This window comes from Oryx dammah, unplaced genomic scaffold, assembly GCF_014754425.2.
Source record: "Oryx dammah isolate SB20612 unplaced genomic scaffold, SCBI_Odam_1.1 HiC_scaffold_2, whole genome shotgun sequence".
Classification (NCBI taxonomy): domain Eukaryota; kingdom Metazoa; phylum Chordata; class Mammalia; order Artiodactyla; family Bovidae; genus Oryx; species Oryx dammah.
In genome coordinates, this window is record NW_024070186.1 from 112,157,300 (window position 1) to 112,180,575 (window position 23,276).

General features: G+C 38.1%; 2 protein-coding genes across 2 annotated transcripts in view; one reads left to right on the top strand and one right to left on the bottom strand.

Annotated features, from left to right (window-relative positions):
* The window catches only part of CMSS1 (cms1 ribosomal small subunit homolog), a 400,514-nt gene that overhangs the window by 160,467 nt on the left and 216,771 nt on the right, over positions 1-23,276 (bottom strand). The gene's annotated exons all lie outside the window — the stretch shown is intronic.
* The window catches only part of FILIP1L (filamin A interacting protein 1 like), a 315,409-nt gene that overhangs the window by 82,681 nt on the left and 209,452 nt on the right, over positions 1-23,276 (top strand). The window lies entirely within an intron of this gene.

Here is a 23,276-nt window from a genome sequence, read left to right on the forward strand (position 1 = left end):
CACACACACACACACACACACACACACACACACACACACACACACACTGATGAGTGTGGACATTCTCCTGAGGCTGCTTATTTAACAGGAAGTCTTGACTTGTAAAGCATGGTGCTCCTTCCCTTTAGGAAAACTGACACTGATATTCTTGATCAGCATAACTTCAAGAAAGCTGGTTTTGAATTATAAGGGTTTATCCACCATAAATCTGAACTGACTTACTAGTCAATATTTTCTGTTAAATTTAAAACAACATGTCTGCTTAGTCTGACTGATAAGGAAATATACTCAAGTGACTAAGAATAGCCAATTCAGATAGGATTTGAGGCCTCCAATCATTTTTTTTCTTTATTCAAGCAACAGAAAGAACCTTTTAGGGTTCTGAGACTAAATGACAACCTTTTATCCATTGTTGATTTAAAAGGTGCATTCCTTACAAAAGCTAGTGTTAAAATGCTAGTGAGTTCTTTCCATTATGTCTGGGTACAATCAGAATGCTCACATTCTGTAGCTTGCACATTTTAAATAAATACAGACCAAATAACTTCTTATTGCTGCCAGGAGCATAGATTTTCTCCAGACAGTAAGTGGTACATTAGCACATATTTGTCTCCTGGCTGCAGCTTTTTTTTCCTCCCTGATTTCCTTGATATACTAGTGGGACAATCTAGAAAAATCAATGTTGTGATACATACAGGTCAGGAAATTATCTCCTGATGGAGTTTTGTGTCTGTAATCACCAGCAGCCAGTCTTGCCAATTTCAACAGATGATGATGCAAATATACTTTTTTTCTTAAGTGTATTAATGTTATTAATGTAAGCAAAATAAAGCATGGCAGGGTGAATAACAGCAACCATATTTCTTCAACTGAATATCCATACTGTATGTCTGGTTGTAGTTTCAAAGAAATCTGGATTAAATAACATGATTCACATATGAAAAGACTGCTAAAAATTGGATTTTGGTTTCATTCAGTCATACAAAAAACAACTATTTTGTACTATATTGCCACATTCAGAGAAAATGAAATTGCTTGCTCTGAGACACATATACTGGACAGCTGAATCCTGAACACAATTGATAGAAAGAATAAAATTGAGAGGGATAAGAAGTGGGCTAAATCATCTGATATTCTCAGTACACCAGGGATTTTTATTTAATTCTGATCTGTCAAAGAGGCACTATCGGAAATTCGTTAAGCTTTCCAATTTTCCTACTGAATATCTGAAATACTCTCCTCCTAGTACTGAAATACTCTCTCCAGAATACTGGGTAAAAATTTAGGGTCTAGCAGCTGAGGAGCAGTAAATGTCTTGGTGTGGAAAAGTTAACACAGAGCTCAAGTTAAGGAATCCTGGTCTTGCAGACGGTGTTTTGCAGTGGAAGTTTTACAACGTTACAAGCATTAGTCATAACCTTCAAGATAACAGCAAGCTCTAGGAACTGTGATTTTCAAAGGGGATGTGGGAATGCGGGTTTTGATGGAAGCTTTCCAGAGCTGCAGCTGCCGAGCCTGTGGGTTTTTCATTGGCTGTCACTTGATAGAGGTAGGGTGGGAGAAGAATTCTTTGAGGGCAAGTTCAGACAGTGAATAGTTCAAGGCTGCAGCCTGCCTAAGAGCTGCGAGCAATAAATGGACACACAGAACACAAATGTTAAAAGACACAATTGGTTTGATTTCTGAAGGTTTTAAGGGGCTGAAATCATTCTATTACTGTACAATAACCATGCAGAGTAAAACTAATATGAAATAATAATAGTCAACAACAAAGTTGAGGATGGTTTTTCTAAATTCTGTTCTTTGTGGACACCATTTCTCATCATGGTAACGGTGCGGGGGAAACAGCATCAATTTTTGTGTTAGGGAGACAAAGATTTGGCCCTGCTACTGCGTGTGTGTGTGGCCTGGGCTCAATTTCATCTTCAATAGGGGAGTAATACCATCTTGCAGGGTTGTTGTGGGAATAAATGAGATAATGTATGTTAGGTAGCAGTAGGTAGTAGCATCAGTTCAAAAAAAAGGTAACTGTATTATCATTATCTTAAAATTGATGCTCCTTCACTGTAAGAAGTACATTACCATCTATGCAACTGATATCAGTAAGCTGACCTACAGAGCAAGAAATGCTGTATTCAACTTTATGTAAATCACTCATACTATTTTTTAAAAAGGTCCTTTCTGGTTTTGAGTTTACAAGATTTTTCAATTTAAATTTTATCAGTATAGTTTTTATGTCATTAAAATAGAGATTTTTATGGGTTCTTTCAACACAGTAGAAAACATATTCTGTGAGAGCTTTACAATGTCATGAACTAGTTTCTGCTAAAAAATAATACACTTAGCTGTTTCTTCCCTGCCTCAGACAGATTTCACAATGATTCACCAATAATGAAAACCACCAGCTGCCATTCCTAATAAAATGGTCTATTGGAGCTGCATACCTTATGGTAAACTCTAAGTCACATGCCATCTTCTTATTTCTGCCTTTCTTCTCTAAGGCCAGTTAAAACCTGTCTTTCACAAATCGTAAGAGAGTAAATCAAAATAACCAACCTGGAATTTGACCAAATACCAACCAAGATTACCTAAAACAGAATCAAGGGTCAGGGCATCTCCATATATGCATAGCTGTCCATCATTTCCCTGATGACATTTAAATCATCTGTCCTTCAGGTATCGTATTTTATCTCTTCATGTTTTAACACCTAAAATCTTCCTTGTATTTTATTATGTATTCCTCAAGGGCAAGGGTTAGCAAACTGTGGCTAGTGGTTCAAAATCTGGCTCACAATCTTTTTTTTGTATCGCCCACAAGAATGATTTTTACATTTTTAAACAGTTGAGAAAAAAAATCAAATAATCCTTCCTGACATATGAGAAATATACAAAACTGAAATTTCAGTGACCATAAATAAAGTATTATTGGAACACATCCATGCTCATTTGTTCACATATTATCTGTGGTTGCTTTTGTGTTACAATGATAGGGGTGAGCAGTTGTTATAGAGACCATATGGCTGGCAAAGCCTAAAATATTTACATCTGACCTTTTACAGCTGAAGTTTGTTGACACTGCCATAGGGGGTCTTTTCTCTTGAAAGAAAGTGAGGCAAATACACATAAGCTTGACCTCCCTGTCTAGTCAGCCTTGGGAAGAAAGGCAATAGAGCCTAGCCTGACTTTTCAGTAAGGGTGGAATGGAACATTTAAAAAAAAATAAGAACTGGCATAGGAAACATGAGACATGGATCTCAGGTTTTATTTTTATGGTTGTTCTGAACAATTATGTACTCAACTTTCCTAGACCTATAACATGACTTCTCTCTTGCTGTGTTCAGCTTGTTTGGAAAAAAAGGCAGTCCTTCACTGCCTTATAGAATCACCAGGATAATATGTGAAATATTACCCTCATCCCCTCCCTTACTCCATTTCCCCAAATCAATCCAGGGTCAGCAAAATCCAAGGAAATGAGGTGTTCCCAGATGACTATGGGATGGAAGTTTAAAACTCAGTTTTAAGCCTATGGAGATAAGCCCCCAATCACATATTTACAACAATGAATAATTCACCTTGGTCTCTACTATGTTATGGCAACACTTAGGGCATATGAAACTTTCTGGAAATTCCCTTTTATAAATATGACTGTTATCTACATAGTCTAAAAATGTTGATACCTGAGAAAATATCTTCTAAATTATAGCAGAAAAATGGATCTAAAGCTGGACAAAGGGATGGTGATGGGATGAAGAGAGATAACTTTATATTCACAGTAGGGCAATATGCAGAGATATGTACATTGATACAGATATCATCAAATGCCAAATACACTTCTAATCAGAGTTCCTATCTCACGCATTTTCTACAGCAATGAGAATCTACACCTTCTCATTCCTAAACCAAGATTAGGCTATATAACTGCACAGTAAAGAGATTTTTACCATCATCTATTTAAAAAATATATTTTACATTATTGGATTATGAAATACCCAAAACTTTATATTATTCCAATTCCTTGCTATAGAGTAGGAGAGAGGATTGATTTCTTGCATAAATTTTCATTTTGCTAACTATCCCGCCAATTTATATTTGTGTGATAGAAAAAATCATTAATTATTGGATACTAGTTTAATGTAAAAGGTTAGAGTTACGGGTACAATGACTACGCATCATTAAAAGTGGTGAAGAGAGCAGGGAGCCTTGGCATTCTTTCTGGTCAACACTGAATTACTAAGTCACTTTGGAACAGGTGCTCTCAAAGGGAAAGCGGGTTCTGAGAAAAGGCTACAGTGAATGACATAAGCATGGATGAAAATAAATAAGAATTTTTGTAAGTTGGGAGGACAAAAATTACTCTGCTACAAATATTATTAAAATCACTGAAACTCATTAAAATAGAGTTGGAAAAGTTCTTAAAGGACTCTGAACCAAGTTTCCTTCATGGAAAGTCAACATGCATGTCAGGTAGCCATTTTTCAGTTTCTACCTCATTATTCATTTCTTCCCGTCCTCATTCATACCAACTCACTCCATTTTGGTACAACTCCAGTGATTACACAGTCAAAAATGCACAAGAAAGTAGATAAAATAATACTGAAATAGAAAATAGGAGTTCCAAATTCCAAATTCAGTCTCCATTAACTCTAGTTGTGTGACACTGAGCAAGTCTTTGGTGTTCTCTGGACCTCAGTTTCCTCACTGTAAAATAAGGTTTTTTCCAGTTCTCTCTGGTCGTTTACAGTTCTGAATTCCCTGTGTCTATAATGTGTACCTTATGCTATAGAAATGAAAGCTACAAACAGCTATAGACTTTTCTTACATTTTTTATTTATGTCAAACCTGGGCTGCCTCTGTTTATTCCAACACTTTCTAAATTTCATCCTAACACTTTGTCTTTACCTCAGCTTTCCAGATTACTGATAGCTTGATTTTTCTAATCAGAGTTCCTATCTCATACATTTTCTATATCTCAATGCTACCATGACTCAGAATTTGCCCTTTTATAGTCACTCAATAGCCAAGGCTAAACTACAAAACTCTCCATGTGGCTTAGTTTGGCTTGGAAAATCCTGAAGTTAAAAAACAAAAACAAACAAAAGATCATGAGAAATGTTTTACTGTTCTTAAACAAAACTAAAAATGTCTTCAGTCTTCAACAGACTGTTAGTAAACTGCTCAATATTTGATTTGACTCTTTTTTCATGATGAGAACACATGGGTCAGAATAAACTGTGAGCTCAAAGAAATGCTACACTTTTTATAAAAATTACAATGTACATTTGGTATAGTCTAAGTATATATAAAAAGTTTTTTGGAAGCAAAAATGCTGTATATTTTAATATGATAGTAGCTTGGCAAAGGTTGCAAATGCAACAGGAGAATGACTATTTGGCATTTTCTTTTTGTAACTAGAGTAGGTATAGTTAAAAAGACTAAATGTGTCTGGGGAACCTTCCTCTACTAAACAACCATTATAACCCATATCTACAGTGTTATATAACTAAAACCAAGTTTATTATTATTATTTTTTTTGCTAAATAAATACATTTAGTTATGTAAGTAAGATATTTAAAAATTAACTTCAATATTTTAGTTATAAATGTGAACACAAACAATATTTTCTCAGCTATTTAAGTTTAAAAAGAAGTTTTTTTAAAGCGAAAGGAATGGAGTCTAGGCGATAAAATAACTGGTAACAATTGACTGACTTGTTTGAAAAATATCACCAGGATATAAATATGCCATACTTCAGTAAAAAGTTGCATCAAAGAAATTACCATTATGAACAGTTTATAGTAATGTAATGAGTTTTGAGTCTTCCCACTGAGCCGAAGAATCGAAACTCCTTATCATGGCCTGTAAGTTTTGACCCTGCCTGCCTCTCTAATACCTTTTCCTGTATCTTTTCTCCTTCACTCCCTACTTACTCTAAGTTTCACTTGATCTATTCCAAAGAATCAAACTTTTTTCTAGCTATGTGTTTTTATATATGATTTTCCCTTTGTTTCTGTGGGCTTCCCAGGTGCCTCTAATGGTAAGAAACCTGCCTGTCAATGCAGGAGATGTAAGAGATATGGGTTTGATTCCTGGGTCGGGACGATCCCCTGGAGGAAGGCATGGCAACCCACTCCAGTACTCTTGCCTGGAGAATCCAATGGACACAGGAGCCTGGCGGGCTACAGTCCATAGGGTCACAAAGAGTCGGATAAGACTGAAGCAACTTAGCACGCACTCTGTTCGTGGTGCTCCTTCTCTTAATCATTGCTTGTACAACTCTAAACTCTGTTGTGAAAATGTAAGTAAAACTGTTTAAATGTTTCCTACTTTCAGAAGTTTGTAGTTCACACAGAAAGCTGAATTAATCCACTTATCATTTTCTAGATTCTAAACAGCAGTGCATCAGGACAAACAGTGTTGAGGGTAAAATAAGAAGCGAGCACTGAGTTCCGCAGGGTGGAGCAGGAAGACACAGTGTGCAGGGATGAGGGACTCTTGTTTTCTGGGCACGGCAGGTGTGACGCAGTCATGAAACCTGTCCCCAAGCCACTATATGCAGCTGAAGAACTGCTCTCTCTTCTCGACCCTGCGTCAGAAGACGACCTGTGTTTGGCCCACTTAAGAGTTCTGTCTGGCTAGAAGCTGAAAATCAGGAAAGGAGTACGTCAAGGCTGCATATTATCACCCTGCTTACTTAACTTATACGCAGAGTACATCATGCGAAATGCAGGGCTGGATGAAGCACAAGCTGGAATCAAGATTGCCAGGAGAAATATCAATAGCCTCAGATATGCAGATGATACCACCCTTATGGCAGAAAGCGAAGAACTAAAGAGCCTCTTGATGAAAGTGAAAGAGGAGTGAAAAAGCTGGCTTACAACTCCACATTCAAAAACGAAGATTATGGCATCTGGTCCCATCACTTCAGGGCAAATAGATGGAAACAGTGGCAGACTTTATTTCTGGGAGCTCTAAAATCACCGCAGATGGTGACTGCAGTCATGAAATTAAAAGATGCTTGCTCCTTGGAAGAAAAGCTATGACCAACCTAGACAGCATATTCAAAAGCAAAGACATTACTTTGCCAACAAAGGTCCATCCAGTCAAAGCTATTGTTTTTCCAGTGGTCATGTATGGATGTGAGAGTTGGACTATAAAGAAAGCTGAGCATTGAAGAATTGATGCTTTTGAACTGTGGTGTTGGAGAAGACTCTTGAGAGTCCCTTGGACTGCAAGGAGATCCATCCAGTCCATCCTAAAGGAAGTCAGTCCTGAATATTCTTTGGAAGGACTGATGCTGAAACTGAAACTTCAATACTTTGGCCACCTGACATGAAGAACTGACTCACTGGAAAAGACCCTGATGCTGGAAAAGGTTGAAGGCAGGAGAAGAAGGGGATGACAGAGAATGAGATAGTTGGATGGCATCATTGACTCAATGGACATGAGTCTGAGAAAGCTCTGGAAGTTGGTGACGGACAGGGAGGCCTGGTGTGCTGCAGTCCATGGAGTCACAAAGAGTCAGACACGACTGAGTCACTGAACTGAACTGAGAAGTTGAAAAAGTTGTGGTTGTCTTTTTAAGATTCATTTATTTATCAAACATTTATTGAGCATCTATCATTTATTGAGGCACTTTTCTTAATGCTAACTATAGAGCAGGGACCAAGCACACAAAAATATACAAAGTTCCTACCCTTTTGGAACCTACAGTCTCATGTGGAAGACAGGTAATAAACAAGAAAAATGTGTAGTGCATTAGATCATGATACGTGCTAAAAACAAAGCCAAGGGGGAAAAGGAAGGGTGTGAGTCTGTGTGCGTGTGGCAACAAGTTTAGACAGTGTGGCCAAGGAAGGCCTCATGGAGAAGGTGACATTTCAGAAAAGGGTTGGAAGGGATGAATGGGTCATGGAAATACCTGAGGAAAGAGCATTCCAGGCAATGGAACAGCAAGGGTGAAGGTCTTGATGAGGTAATGAGTTGGTATATTTGAGCAAAACTGGCAGGAGGCCACTGTGGCTGCAGAGATGACATCAGAGAGCCTCATGGGGCACTGGGAGAATTCTGGCTTTCATTCTGAGTGAGACAGGAAGCCAGAGGGTTGTGAGCAGAGGAGCAACATGATCTGACTTGTGCTTCAGTAAATAGATCCCTCTGGCTGTAAGAGAGAAAGCATGGATGGAAAAAAAGTTGGGAGACTACTGCAGTAATCCTGGAGAGAGATGATGGCGGTTTGGGCTACAGTAGTGCAACAGGAAATCACTAGCAAGTGATCAGATTCTGAATATATTTTGAGGGAAGAGCCAACAGGATTTCCAGATGGATTAGATGTGGGTTTTGAAAGGAAGAGAGGAGTCAAGGACAACTAAAAAGTTTCTGGCTTAAGCAAGTGGAAGAAAGGAGTTGCCAACATTCAAAATCAGAAGGTTTAATAATCCACACTTCCATCTTCTCCCAAAACACTAGAAGATGCGGTCAATGGTCTATCTGCGCTTTTCACAAGACAAAAATCAGCTGGAGCTGGGAAGCAGCTGGTCCCTGGAGAGGGGCCACTGGCCCTTTGGTACATATAGGTCTTACTCCCTGTTGCCTTAAACCTGGCCTTTTGTATGAGCAGCTGTTTGGGCCAGCCTGACTGCTGCACAAAGCTTGGGTTTGGGACCCCTGCCCAAAATTCTCTCGTAACTCTACTGTCACAAAAATACACCATAAACTTGCCCATAATTCTGACTGAAGAAAGTGAACTTTTGAGAAAGTATTTTTTAAAAAACAGGGTATAAACAGCACACCTCTTATTCTAGCTTTCCCCTCCATTAGTGATTTGACGGCAACCCGGGGCAGAGGTCTACTCTCTGTCTCTCTTCTCAGTGAAAAGAGAAGCTCGTTGAAGAAAACCCTCTTCCACATATTCTGGCTTCAAGTCTAAATCCCACTCACTTGACTGTCCATGGCTCCAGTGCCCAGTAGTGACTCTGGTTCATATGGTTCTGAACCATACCAGGTCAAGTACCACATCTCACTCTATCCATAAATTACAATTTCAAAATGATCATAATTCAGAATTTGACCATAAAAGAGTAAGATTAGTTTATTTAAATGCATCAATATGATCTTTGCTCAATGCAGCATACATTTATAAGGCCACCTCATGTTTAAGATATAAATTATGAATATTTTCTCTTTATTTGTAAATTAGATTCATCATAAACATGTTCTATGATGATTACCTATTTCACACAGTTCAATTCAGTCAGTCAGTTGTGTCCGATTCTTTGCGACCCCATGGACTGCAGCACACCAGGCTTCCCTGCCTATCACCAACTCCCAGAGTTTACCCAAATTCATGTCTATTGAGTCAGTGAAGCCATCCAGCCATCTCATCCTCTGTCATCCCCTTCTCCTCTTGCCTTCAATCTCTTCCTGCAGCAGGGTCTTTTCCAGTGAGTCAATTCTTCACATCAGGTGGTCAAAGTAAAGGAGCTTCAGCTTCAGCACTAGTCCTTCCAAAGAATATTCAGGACTGATTTCCTTTAGGATGGACTGGTTGGATCTCCTTGCAGTCCAAGGGACTCTCAAGAGTCTTCTCCAACACCACAGTTCAAAAGCATCAATTCTTTGGCATTGAGCTTTCTTTATGGTCCAGTTCTCATACCCACACATGACAAGTGGAAAAACCATAGCTTTGATGATATGGACCCTTGTTGGCAAAACTGGCTTAGCATAAAGTGCCTGGTAATAAAGTCTAAGTGCAAGACCTGCTATGTTTGCTAAAGCTATATGAACACAAATATCTTTTTTGCTTCACCTATCAGGAAGCTCAGAGCTAAATGTAATGTTCAATAATAACTAAAACAATAATACTAACTTGGGGTTTGAGTACAACATTTTCCCCTTTCCTTCATATTCATCCTAACGGTTTTATTTTTAGCTGTTCAGTTCTAAGCACATTTTGACTCTACGCAACATCCTATCTTTCCTGATAGGGGGTGGGGCAGGAGGGAAGCACTGGAAGGAAGGGTGGGGAAAAGGAAAGTGATTAAAAAAAACTTTCCTATTTGATATTAGAAAAGTCAGCATATATGGTTTTTGAAAGAAATCAAATAATATAAATCTCACTGCCCTGCCTAAACCCCAAAGCAGCTTTGTCTCACAAAAGCAGCCATGAACAGGACAGGGATGTAGATTGGGGAGGAGGGTAAGTCCTGCCAGGAAAATTCTTCCCCATAGTCTCTCTCTCTCTTACCTAATTATGGTCATTTAGACACAGAAACAATAAATCTCATGATATGGATTAACTCCCTATAATAAAGAAGGCTCATTTTTTATATCAAGGAGAATTTAAAGAAAAACATATGCTAATCAGCAACCCCAAAACTATGGGTAAAATAAGTGTCAAGACAGATACTTTGTGGTAATAAATCAAAATGCACTTTATAAAGCTACATTCAGCCAGCAGAAGGACAAGTACAACAAAGGGCTTGGATATCAGTTCTCTGGTGTCATAGGAAAACTGTGGTTTGGGAGTCAGGATACTCAGCTTGGCTTCCATCTAGTTTGGTGACCTTGCATAAGTCCTATAACCAGGCCAGGTCTTGTCTGTAAAATGAAGAGAATGTGAAGAGCACAGATACAGAAGTTTTCATACCTTCAGTTCAGTTCAGTTCAGTTCAGTCACTCAGTTGTATCCGACTCTTTGAGACCCCATGAATTGCAGCATGCCAGGCCCCCCTGTCTATGACCAACTCCTGGATTTCACCCAAATTCAAGTGCCTCGAGTCAGTGATGCCATGCAGCCATCTCATCCTCTGTCGTCCCCTTTTCTTCCTGCTCCCAATCCCTCCAAGCATCAGGGTCTTTTCCAATGAGTCAACTCTTCACATGAGGTGGCCAAAAGTATTGGAGTTTCAGCCTCGGCATCAGTCCTTCCAATGAACACCCAGGACTGATCTCCTTTAGGATGGACTGGTTGTTCTCCTTGCAGTTCAAGGGACTCGCAAGAGTCTTCTCCAACACCACAGTTCAAAAGCATCAATTCTTCGGCACTCAACTTTCTTCACAGTCCAATTCTCACATCCATACATGACCACTGGAAGAACAATAGCCTTGACTAGACGGACCGTTGTTGGCAAAGTAATGTCTCTACTTTTGAATATGTTATCTAGGTTGGTCATAACTTTCCTCCCAAGGAGTAAGCGTCTTTTACTTTCATGGCTGCAATCACCATTTGCAGTGATTTTGGAGCCCCAAAAATAGTCTGACACTGTTTCTACGTCTATTTCCCATGAAGTGATGGGACCAGCTGCCATGATCTTCGTTTTCTGAATGTTGAGCTGTAAGCCAACTTTTTCACTCTCTTCTTTCACTTTCATCAAGAGGCTTTTTAGCTCCTCTTCACTTTCTGCCATAAGGGTGGTGTCATCTGCATATCTGAGGTTATTGATATTACTCCAGGCAATCTTGATTCCAGCTTGTGCTTCTTCCAGCCAGCGTTTCTCATGATGTACTCTGCATAGAAGTTAAATAAGCAGGGTGACAATATACAGCCTTGATGTACTCCTTTTCCTATTTGGAACCAGCCTGTGGTTCCATGTCCAGTTCTAACTGTTGCTTCCTGACCTGCATACAGGTTTCTCAAGCGGCAGGTCAGGTGGTCTGGTATTCCTATCTCTTTCAGAATTTTCCACAGTTTATTGTGATCCACACAGTCAAAGGCTTTGGCATAGTCAATAAAGCAGAAATAGATGTTTTTGTGCAACTCTCTCGCTTTTTCAATGATCCTGCAGATGTTGGCAATTTGATCTCTGGTTCCTCTGCTTTTTCTAAAACCAGCTTGAACATCTGGAGGTTCACGGTTCACGTATTGCTGAAGCCTGACTTGGAGAATTTTGAGCATTACTTTACTAGTGTGTGAGATGAGTGCAATTGTTAGAGCGCCACTTATGAAATTTGGTCCTTTTGTTTAACTCAGGGCCGACCCCACACACACTGAATGCTGGAGGTTAGAAGGCTATTCTCCAGTGAGCCCTCTGCAACTTCTTCCAAGTGTTTAAAGAGTGTTGTTTGCTCCCAAGGCTGGTAATGCCTGTTGAACTTGCAATTACATAACTTAATTAAGTATTATGTAATTTGATGAAACATGACAGTGAAAGGCAGAGTTGTTTTCCACACAAACTACACTGAGTAACTGAGAAGACCTGATAAAGGCAAATCACTTAAAATGACTATTAAGGCAGATATAGGTCAGATAATTCTAAAAGAATGGAAAACGAATTGTAAAAATCTAGGATTCTTTCTAAAGCCTTTTTCTACTTTACAAAATTGGTATGGGAAACCACAGAAAATGCAATCAGTAAGGTATAATTAATGCAAGAAAAATGTTAGGAAATTATAATCAACAGATCTATAATCGAAGAAAAGGTCTTGACCCTACATCAAGGTTTCTACTACAATGGAAAAAAGAATAAGAACCATGGAGAAATGTTACCAAGTCCCCACGCTCTTATTTAAAACCAGATGAAATAGGCAATGATGACACTGAAACAGCTTTCCAGTAAGTGGCTAGGGAGGGAGAGGGAAAATGGAAGACTGGGTTAGGGTCATGGGAAGCAGGAGCAGACAGACACACAGACACTACTTTTGACAGTCTGGCATGTCCTTGATCCACTTCTTCAGAGAGTCACAGGTTCATCTCTACTAAAGATTTCTTTAACTAGAAATCTTAGTAGATTTTAGTTAAAAGTTACTAACTGTAAAAAGTTAGTAACTAAACTCCGCCCTTGCATTTTCAAGTTTTAAAATTATATATTTGATAAATTAATGAGTAATAATGTTAGTTGAATTTACTTGGGCAAGCATTGAGAACAAGAACCCCAGATGCTTTGGTTTTGTAAGAGTAAGACATGCAGAGTGTGAGTAGTCCTAGGTAGAAATAATAGTTTTCAACAGCAAGACCAGGCCTATAATTTTCTGCAGCACACTATGACATCATGGTTTACATGAGGCCAACTCCATAAATCAAGATTTACCTAATTAGAGATTCTTCTGCAGATCTATTCAATACATTATTAGAGCACATAATTAAAACTGCGTAGGCAATAATACAAGCCAGATCTGTTTACAAAAATGTTCTTTTCCCCCCCAAAAAACTCTTTTAGTCTCACCACCACTTACAGACCTTTCACATTTAGTAAATTATAGACTTAGAGCATTTCTTTTAGTCTGACTTCACTTTCAAGGAATTCTTCAATTAACTTTACGTTGCTTTAAGCTGTTCATCCAATGAGAAAACAATCTGTGGCTTCTGACTCCTTTGCATGCCAATGGCTGCCATCCATGTTTGACTTTCAGATACACTGTCTCTTGAGAGCCAGGCTCTGTTTGCATAAAACCAGCCAGTTGTCATAGCATTCTGACAAGCACTATAGAAAAACAAGGAACAGTACTCCAGAGTGGCTACATTGGGAGAATTACCACTGCAATGCTAACTGCATGGGGGACACACAGGACATCCACACCCAACCACCTGGCCCGAGCCAGGTCACATGTACTGCACTTTCATCTGTGAACTTTCCATTTTCAGGCATCAATTCCTTCTTGTCCCTTCTCCTTTTCTTTCAAAATGGATAAAGCACCAGAAACTCATAGAAAAGTGTGGTTACTCTAACAACAGGCAAAAATGCCAGTGGCAATCTAGGAAGCAAGAGATTGTACTGCCTTTCCAATGGTTACAATGCATCTAGTGTCAGATCATCAGCCAAACACAGTTTAGAAACAAAACAAAAACATGAGCTCAGAGGTGGGACCTTAGTCACAAACTTTGAATTTTCTCAGAGTCTGGTAGAGCACCTCAATATTCTTTGCTTCTTAAGGCTCACTCACTGATGCTTTCTTAAAAAAGTAGTACAAAAATAACAATTGGACAGTGGAAGATAACCATGGGAACAAATGAAAACAAATGATGATCACTGAAGAAAAAAGACCTTTAGACTTTCTACCCATTACAGCTGACTCAGGCAGCATGGAATCTCTCTCACTTTCCTTCCCCCTGGGTTTTGGCAGTTTCTCCATGTTCCTCACCTATGTCTGTCCTAGGGAAGCACCCGTGAAGCCAACGGAATAATAAACTGAGAATGATGTTTTGAAGGACTCTTGAATACTCAGGCTCAATGTAAGAGGCACGGGAGGTACCCCCCCTTCCCCCAATTAGGCTCAGTGCTGTTCCCGTAACAGGATGTGCAACTGTTGAAACTGAAGGCCTTTCCACAGCAACAGAATGAACATTCAGGCAGAACCGGAGGAACAAGAAAGAATGCACAGGCCCAGTGAAGCCCAGTGGCTGGTAGTGGACTTGGCACAAGGTTCACCACGGGCTGACGAGGGATGCACAGACCTACGGAAAAAGTCTCCTCTTCAGAACAGAACAGCACCTTGACCTCCCCTTAATGTTACTGCTTCTGTACCTGAATCAAAAGACCTGTAGGATTCCTGGTCGGAGTCCCGAGATACCCAAACTTATTTTAATAGCGTTCTTTCCCCTTGGTCTTCCCTCCCTATTTTTATTTAAAATCCCCACGTGAATTTGATTATGTTTTGTTTGCAAGCTATTACAGCTTCTCTGTAGAAAAAGAGGATGGGCAGAACTATGTCTGTCTCATGTCTGCTGTCTTTCTCTCATCTTCTGAAAGGGACCAATACAGACACAGACACACACACACACACAGAGCTAGCACCTACATTAAAAGGATAAGAGTTTTATAAAGTATCTGATTTTTTTTTTCTTTAACTTACAAATAATCGTATCTATAGAATTATCTTTATGTCTCTTCTGAGATTTAAAAAATACAAACCAAAGATACCTGATATACTAATTTGTTCAAAGTGTTGCTTAATGGATGGCCAGCACTTTTATAAGTAGGGTCATAATGCAGACCTTGCTTCAAACTCAAGAGCTGAAGAGAGCTCTTCTCCTACCTCTTTGTTTTCTCTAATACTTAGACTTCAAATAAAACAAAATGTTCTATAAATTTTCTTTGCAATGAGGCAATCCTGAAATTTGGAAAAGGGTTCCTTTTCTCTTGAAGCTTCTTGCTTAATCTTGTGTACCATTAGCTTACTTCTGGAAGTAAAGGTGGCTGAGATGCCTAGCTTGGAAGGAACAAATGAATCAAAAGGGATAGAGTTGAGGGTATAAACATATTACATCCCACTTCTTGGAAACTCCAAAGAACAAAGAACTTACTATGTATAAGGAGAACTCTAGAGTGTGTCACCAGTAACTCAAGTACTTCTAACAGTTTTGTTTGATCCCTAGCAATAGCAGTGGCAAAGGGCTGACTGTGTTCTCGATTTCAAGGTGAGAGCAGTGAGCTGGGGAATTCTGTATTGGGATTTGTGGTCTAGGCAATCGACAGACCTTGAAAAATAGAGCATACTGAGACAAAGAAAACCCCAAATTATTCATTACCTTCTAATAAAACAGCTCTTCGTAAGTAAACAGCAACACATTTAGTGACTTAGTAAGTTTTAAGTCATTAAAAATAAATGGTTTTAAAACACTTTAAAACTTATGTGCAAAAAATGTTATCAGTTACTATTCAACTCTAATCTGATGTTCCCCTTGGTGAGAGTCAGGTGAGAAAAACTTCTCTCTTCTAATTTATATCTTTATGTCTTTTAGGCCTTGGCAAAGATAACACCCCATCTGCAGCTCTCAAAAAAGAATGGCCAAAACAATGTTGGGCCTCACAAACTCTGTATCAGAACTTCAAAATACTGCAGAGCTTAATAAATCAATTCTGTTTCTTTACTGATGGCATCTAACTTCCTTTGGAAATTCAGGGACCAAAGAGAAAATATTTTGGCTTTCTAGTGTAAATTTGTACAGATTTTGAACTTAGAGTTTCTGGCTGTAAAGTTGTCTTTCACCAAGAAGCCACAATACTAGACCATTAAGTGAGATAATTCCACTTTTAGAAAATCTGCAAATGATTTAAGATTTACTTGAAGAATAGAAAAGTGAATTGCAAAGAATTGTCTGAAATAGAGAAGAGGGTGTAAGAGCAAATAAGATATATGAGGATACAAGGTTTTTGAAAGGTTGCCTGGGGGAAATGAAGACCTCAAACACCACGATTTCAGAAAATAAAATTACAAGGTACATGATATGCTAGCAAAGTTCTCGATTATAGTAAGGCTTTCCAAGAAATAAGAAAACCTGTATGGCTGTTACCCAGGGTGATTACTGAATCAGAGATATTACTCAGAAGATAAAACTGCCTATAATACATAGGCATCTCAAGCCAGTTTCGTTGTACCATACTGCCCCTGTCCTTAATGTCACACTAGCCACTTCCTCTAACTGACAAAAACAAAAAACAAAAAACAAAAACACCACTGTGTAGCTTTCTGGGATTTACCCATAAATTCCAAGTGAATTAAAAAAAAAAAAAAAGAAAAGAATCCATGAAAGCAGATGACAATATGATTGAAAATTCTCTTACTCTTTAAGGCTGTGATAACAGCTTGAAAAAAAGATTATACTCCCATAGAATATAAATAGCACCCTTACACACTCATCTGTTTACCTTTATATCATTTAAAAGGAGAAGACTTAAATAGAAAAGGGTTGGAAAGAGACATTCAAACATTACAGTTAAGAAATCTAGAAAAAATTTCAGAGAAAAAGGATCGTTAAGTAGACCAAAATACAAAAATGGCAGATGACCCATGAGTCAGGTTTCTTTATTAACTGACTCTTCAGAAAAGATCTCAGTATATATGTTGCTGGTAACACAAAGTACATATAGAGGAATTTCATTGTTTAGTTACTATGGTGCTTCTTGCTCTCATATGGTAAGGTGGGTGCTAGGTAGATTTGAGCACACAAATAGGACAGAGGGTTAAAGAGGATAAAAAGGTGCTGAAGAGATGCGAGGAGCTAACTGACAGTTATCAGTAACTGGTGATATAATAGCAGCACTGTTTTGATTAACACAGGGGCTTCCCTGGTGACTCAGTGATAAGGAACCCACCTGCTAGTGCAGGAGATGCGGGTTCAGTGCCTGGGCTGGGAAGACACCCTGGAGAAGGAAATGGCAACCCACTCCAGTATTCTTGCCTGGGAAATCCCATGGACAGAGGAGCCTGGGAGGCTGCAGTTCATGTGGTTGCAAGAGCTGGATACAACTTAGCGACTAAACAACAACAGCGTGATTAACATACGTTAGAAAGCTCATCTAGCTTTATTTATTGTTCTAAATCATATCAGACCCTCAGAATCCCTTGCTGATCTAACATGTTAGTTCTTTCAACTCTGTATAATATACAGACTGAGTTAGACTTTTCCCCAGAACTTGCTTCATTTTCAGCTTAACTGGTAATCAGAGCCATAAGATTTTTAAAATATTCTGTAAATACTGCTTTTTAATGATAGATATTCTCAGGACTTATCATTTTGACAAAGGAGAAAATCAATATGAACCTCTTATAGGAGCCTTTTTAAAAATGGAAGTGTATTTGATTTATAATTCATAATAATAATATTATTATTCATTTCAGGTATACAGCATAGTAATTCAGTATTTTGGTAGATTATACTCCAGTATTGGCTATTACAAGATAGGAATGGTTATAATCCCTTGTATATAAAGTATATCCATGTTGCTTAACTATTTTATATACAACAGTTTGCATCTGTTAATCTCTACTTCTAATTTGTCTCTACTCCAAAAGCCTTTATTAAGAATATACACACACAGTCTCACAAACTGTGAATTTGAAAAATGAATACAAATTCACTTAAAAGTCTCCACTGCAGCTTAAAATTAAAACAAGCCTCAGGGAAATATGCACTGGTACATAAGGAAGATGTGGACTATAACAATTTGAGGAGAGCACTGGGATTGATATTTTAGACACAACTAAGTCTCACTTGGTCCTTGGATAACAAAGGCCAAGGTATTGTAAAACCTGAATCTGTTTCTAGGAGCACTATTAAGAAAGGGAATAAAGGAAATGTGTGCTTCATAAACTCATAGCAACATTTTACGATTCAAGAAATAAGCAAAAGGATAAAAAAGAGCCTTGAACAACCACAATCTACAAATCTCATGGAATTGACATATATTAAAGAGCCTCTTAGTCTGTGCTTAATTTATACGCATATTTGTATGAATGGTTATTTTAGCTTCACAGTCACAGAAGGTTAGAAGTACAGACTAGTGAGGAAGGTTCAGAGAGTTACCCTCACAGGAATATGCCAGTCTTCATACCAATAGTCCCAAAACATAGCAATCTGAAGCTGTGTAGTATAGTGGTAAAAAGATCTATGTTTCCAAAAGAGTCTAGGAGGGACATTACATATAGGAGATGCTAAATAAACACAAGTTGAAATGAACTGAATTATGACCTTGAGTTATCAAAAAAAGTTTAAATACGGTTAACGTATGTTCTTTTAAGGCAAATGAATGGCAATATTTTAGAAATTTTTTCATCTAAATCAGTTAAAATAATATACATACTCTTGAAATGGCAACCCACTATAGTATTCTTGCCTGGAAAATCCCATGGACAGAGGAGCCCACGTGGTCACAAGAGTCAGACACGACTTAGAGACTAAACCACCACCAATGTGGCTGACATTTTACATTTATTGTAGTTCCTCTCACCTATCAGATGCTCAGTGAGTAACTACTGTGACCTGGCGGTATGACAACTGTCATAGATACAGAAATGAGCAAAAGGAGACAGTCCCTAAATATGGGGCTTTGGCCCACTGAATTTAAGAGCTCATTTCTCTTCTCTAATGTCAGTCATAGCTGTAGCAATTTTTACTTCAATAATCTTAGCATTCAGTTTCAAGGACCATTAGAATTCTAGAAGCAATGGCACTTGAGATTGAGAATACTTTAAAAATATTTTTCAAATGTTTAGAAAGAACTTATTTCTAAACAAAAAGAATATGGTCATTCAATTTTCTATTAAATTTAATTTCAAATATTTTCCGTATATAATTTATTGATCTTAAAGTGGGACTGCTATCAAAATCTGCTTGGGGTGGAGTGAAAGACACTCAGTCGTGTCTGACTCTTTGCGACTCCATGGACTATACAGTCCATGGAATTCTCCAGGCCAGAATACTGGAGTGGGTAACCTTTCCCTTCTCCAGGGGATCTTTCCAACCCAGGGATCAAACCCAGGTCTCCCTCATCGCAAGAGGATTCTTTACCAACTGAGCCACAAGGGAAGCCCCAAAATCTGCTTAGTGGACACAGAAATCAATTCACCACTGGTGTCTTAGTCTCGATATCAACTCATTTCATAATTATCAGCCATGTGCTTTTTTTTTTTTTTTTTTTGCTGAGGGCAGTTTAGCTAAGATAAAACTGAACTGAGTGTATACTTCATGAGTGCATACTTACTTTGGCATGGGGTGGGGAATCTGAATTCCTCTTTAAGCACAGAACTTCTCTCAGTCTTCACAGTATTAGGAAGGATTCTTATCCCTAGATGCTCTAACCCTTTACTAAGTGACATATGTTCTTCATAAGGCTTCTGATTTTCTCTAAAGTTATAACACTGGAATTTTCTCTGGATGACCAATCTCTTTGGAAATGCAAAAATAATTTTCTTGGTTTTAGCCTTTTAATGACATTAATGAGAAACCAGAGAGATTCTTAGCAAAGAAAAAGGGAAAATAGCATTGAAATTAATTTATTTTTATACAACTCATATCTAGCAGACTTTATGAATGGTTGACAAGATAGTAATTCTACCAATCTTCTTTCTAATAAAGGGACCAGACAGAATTTTTATATATTTTATACTTTTGAAATATAGAAGACAAATGAAGATGTTAAAAAATTAACTTAGGTATAGAATCAACCAACATTTTGGTTTTGCTTAAATTGTTTTTTGAATACTTTGAGTTAAATCCATTCCTGCTCCTCACCTAACATTCCTCTCACAGAGGTTTTCAAAACACATCTAATTTAGGTACATAATTATTGATAGGGAATGATCAGAATCTCAATATGAGAAAGCATCCACACAATAGGATATGTGCCGAGCATAAGGTAGATATAACTAAAATGGGAAGTTCTCCATTAAAAAATTCCAGCATTACAGGCCAATATCACTAATGAACACAGATGCAAAAATCCTCAACAAAATTTTAGCAAACAGAATCCAACAACACATTAAAAATAGCATACATCATGATCAAGTGGGCTTTATCCCAGGGTTACGAAGATTCTTTAACACATGCAAATCAATCAATGTGATTGAAAAAGAAATACAAGAAGGCAAAGTGGTTGTCTGAGGAGGCTTTACAAATAGCTGAGAAACGAGAAGTGATAGGCAAGGGAGAAAGAGAAAAATATACCCAACTGAATGCAGAGTTTCAGAGGATAGCAAAGAGAGATAAGAAAGCCTTCTTAAGAGAACAATGTAAAGAAACAGAGGAAAACAACAGAATAGGAAAGACTAGCGATCTCTTCAAGAAAATTAGAGATATCAAGGGAACATTTCATGTAAGAATAGGCATGATAAAGGATAGGAACAGTAAGGACCTAACAGAAGAAGAAGGGATTAAGAAAACATGGCAAGAAAACACAGAAGAACTATACAAAAAAGATCTTAATGACCTGGATAACTATGATGATGTAGTCATTCAAGAGCTAGACAAGAGCTCTAGACATCCTGGAGGGTGAAGTCAAGTGGGCTTTAGGAGGCATTACTATGAACAAAGCTAGCGGAGGTGACAGAAATCCAGGTGAGCTACTTAAAATCCTTAAACAAAATGATGCTGCCAAAGTGCCGCACTCAATATGTTAGCAAATTTGGAAAACTCAGCAGTGGCCACAAGACTGGAAAAGGTGTTTTCACTCCAATCCCAAAGAAGAGCAATGCCAAAGAATGTTTAACTACCTCACAATTGTGCTCATTTCACATGCGATCAAGGTATTGCTCAAAATCCTTCAAAGTAGGCTTCAGCAGAATGCGAACTGAGAACTTCCAGACATACAGCTGGATTTAAAAAAGGTAGAGGAAGCAGAGATTACACTGTCAACATTTGCTGAATCATTGAGAAAGCAAGGGAATCCCAGAAAAACTACTTCTGATTCATTAAATACGCCAAAGCCTTTAACTGTGTGGATCGCAACAAACTGGATAATTCTTAAAGAGACGGGAATACCAGACCACTTTAGGTATCTCCTGAGAAACCTGTATGCAGGTCGGGAAGCAACAGTTAGACCCAGACATAGAACAACTGGTTCCAAATTGGGAAAGGAGTAAGATAAAGGCTATATATTGTCACCATGCTTATTTAATTTACATGCAGAGTACGTCATGTAAAATGCCAAGCTGGATAAATCACAAACTAGAATCAAGACTATTTGAGAAATATCAATAACCTCAGATATGCAGATGAGACTACCCTAATAGCAGAAAGTGAAGAGGAACTAAAGAGCCTCTTGATGAGGGTGAAAAAGAAGAGTGAAAAAGATGGCTTAAAACTCAACATTCAAAAAATGAAGCTCATGGCATTCAGTCCCATCACTTTATGGCAAATAGAAGGGGAAAAAGTGGAAGCAGTGACAGATCTTTTCTTGGGCTCCAAAATCACTGCAGCCATAAAATTAAGACGCTTGCTTCTTGGAAGGAAAGTTATGACAAACCTAGACAGTGTATTAAAAAGCAGAGACATCACTTTGCTGACAAAGGTCCATATAGTCAGTTGCCAACAAAGGTTGGTATAGTCAAAGCTATGGTTTTTCCAGTAGTCATGTACGGATGTGAGAGTTGGACCATCAAGAAGGCTGAGCACCAAACACTGATGCTTTCGAATTGTGGTGCTGGAGAAGACTCTTGAGAGTCCCTTGGACTGCAAGAAGATCAAACCAGGCAATCCTAAAGGAAATCAACCCTGACTCTTCATTGGAAGGACTGATCTGAAGCTGAAGTTCCAATACTTTGGCCACCTGATGAGAAGAGCTGACTCACTGGAAGACTCTGAATCTGGGAAGGACTAAGGGCAGAAGGAGAAGGGGGTGACAGAGGAAGAGACGGTTGGATAGCATTACCAACTCGATGGACATGAGTTTCAGCAAACTTCAGGAGATAGTAAAGGAGAGGGAAGCCTTGTATGCTGCTGTCCATGGGCTGCAAAGAGTTGGACATGACTTAGCAATTAAACAACAACATATTCACAAATTGAAAGATAAAAAACCATAAGATCATCTCAACAGATGCAGAGAAAGTTTTTGACAAAATTCAACACTCATTTATGACAAAAACTCTCCAGAAAGTAGGCATAGAAGGAACACAGCTCAACATAATAAAGGCCATATGCAACAAACACCCAGCAAACATTATTCTCAATGGTAAACAACTGAAAGCATTTCCTCTAAAATCAGGAACAAGACAAGGGTGCCCACTCTCGCCACTATTATTCAACATGGTTTTGGAAGTCCTAGCCAGAACAATCAGAGAAGAAAAAGAAATAAAAGGAATCCAGACTGGAAAAGAAGTAAAACTCTCACTGTTTGCAGATGGTATGATACTATACATAGAAAACCCTAAAGATGCCACCAGAAAATTACTAGAGCTAATCAATGAATATAGTAAACTGGGAGATATAAAATTGATACACAGAAATCCCTTGCATTCCTATACACTAACAATGAAAAATCAGAAAGTCACCTCTGTGCCACTGAATCCTGGTTTTATGCTTCTAAAATTATGTTTGTTTCTTCTACTTAATAATAATGTTTTAAAATGAAACAGATTCTGAAGACTTACAATTCTGATTCCAAAGAAAAGCTCTCTGATGATAAAGAATGGCTTTCCCAAGATGTAGAACAACATTTTGAGGAATGTCAGATTTTCACCAAGTACAATCAAGAAACTACAGCTCTAAAACTTAATGAGATTGTCTGAAGTAAGCCCAATCTTTTCTAAATACAATTAAAGATAATAACTCAATTCCTTAAGTTCTAATGAGCAAAATTGATGAAAATAGCTATAAAGATGTAGGTTTCTTTCAACAGTGGGGTTTTTTTTGGACAGAGAAATAATCTTTAGTTGTTTGCCTTTTCACTTATTTCCTAGTTTTTCTCCCTTTCTCTCTCTCTCTCTCATATTTTTTTGTCCTTAAGACAGAGCATATTCTAAAGGTCAATGTTGTGGGAAAACACAAATTGAGAAATCACAAAAACCAAACTTTATATCATTTGATAAAAATAGTAATACTTTACCAAATGGAAAATTCCATCAAA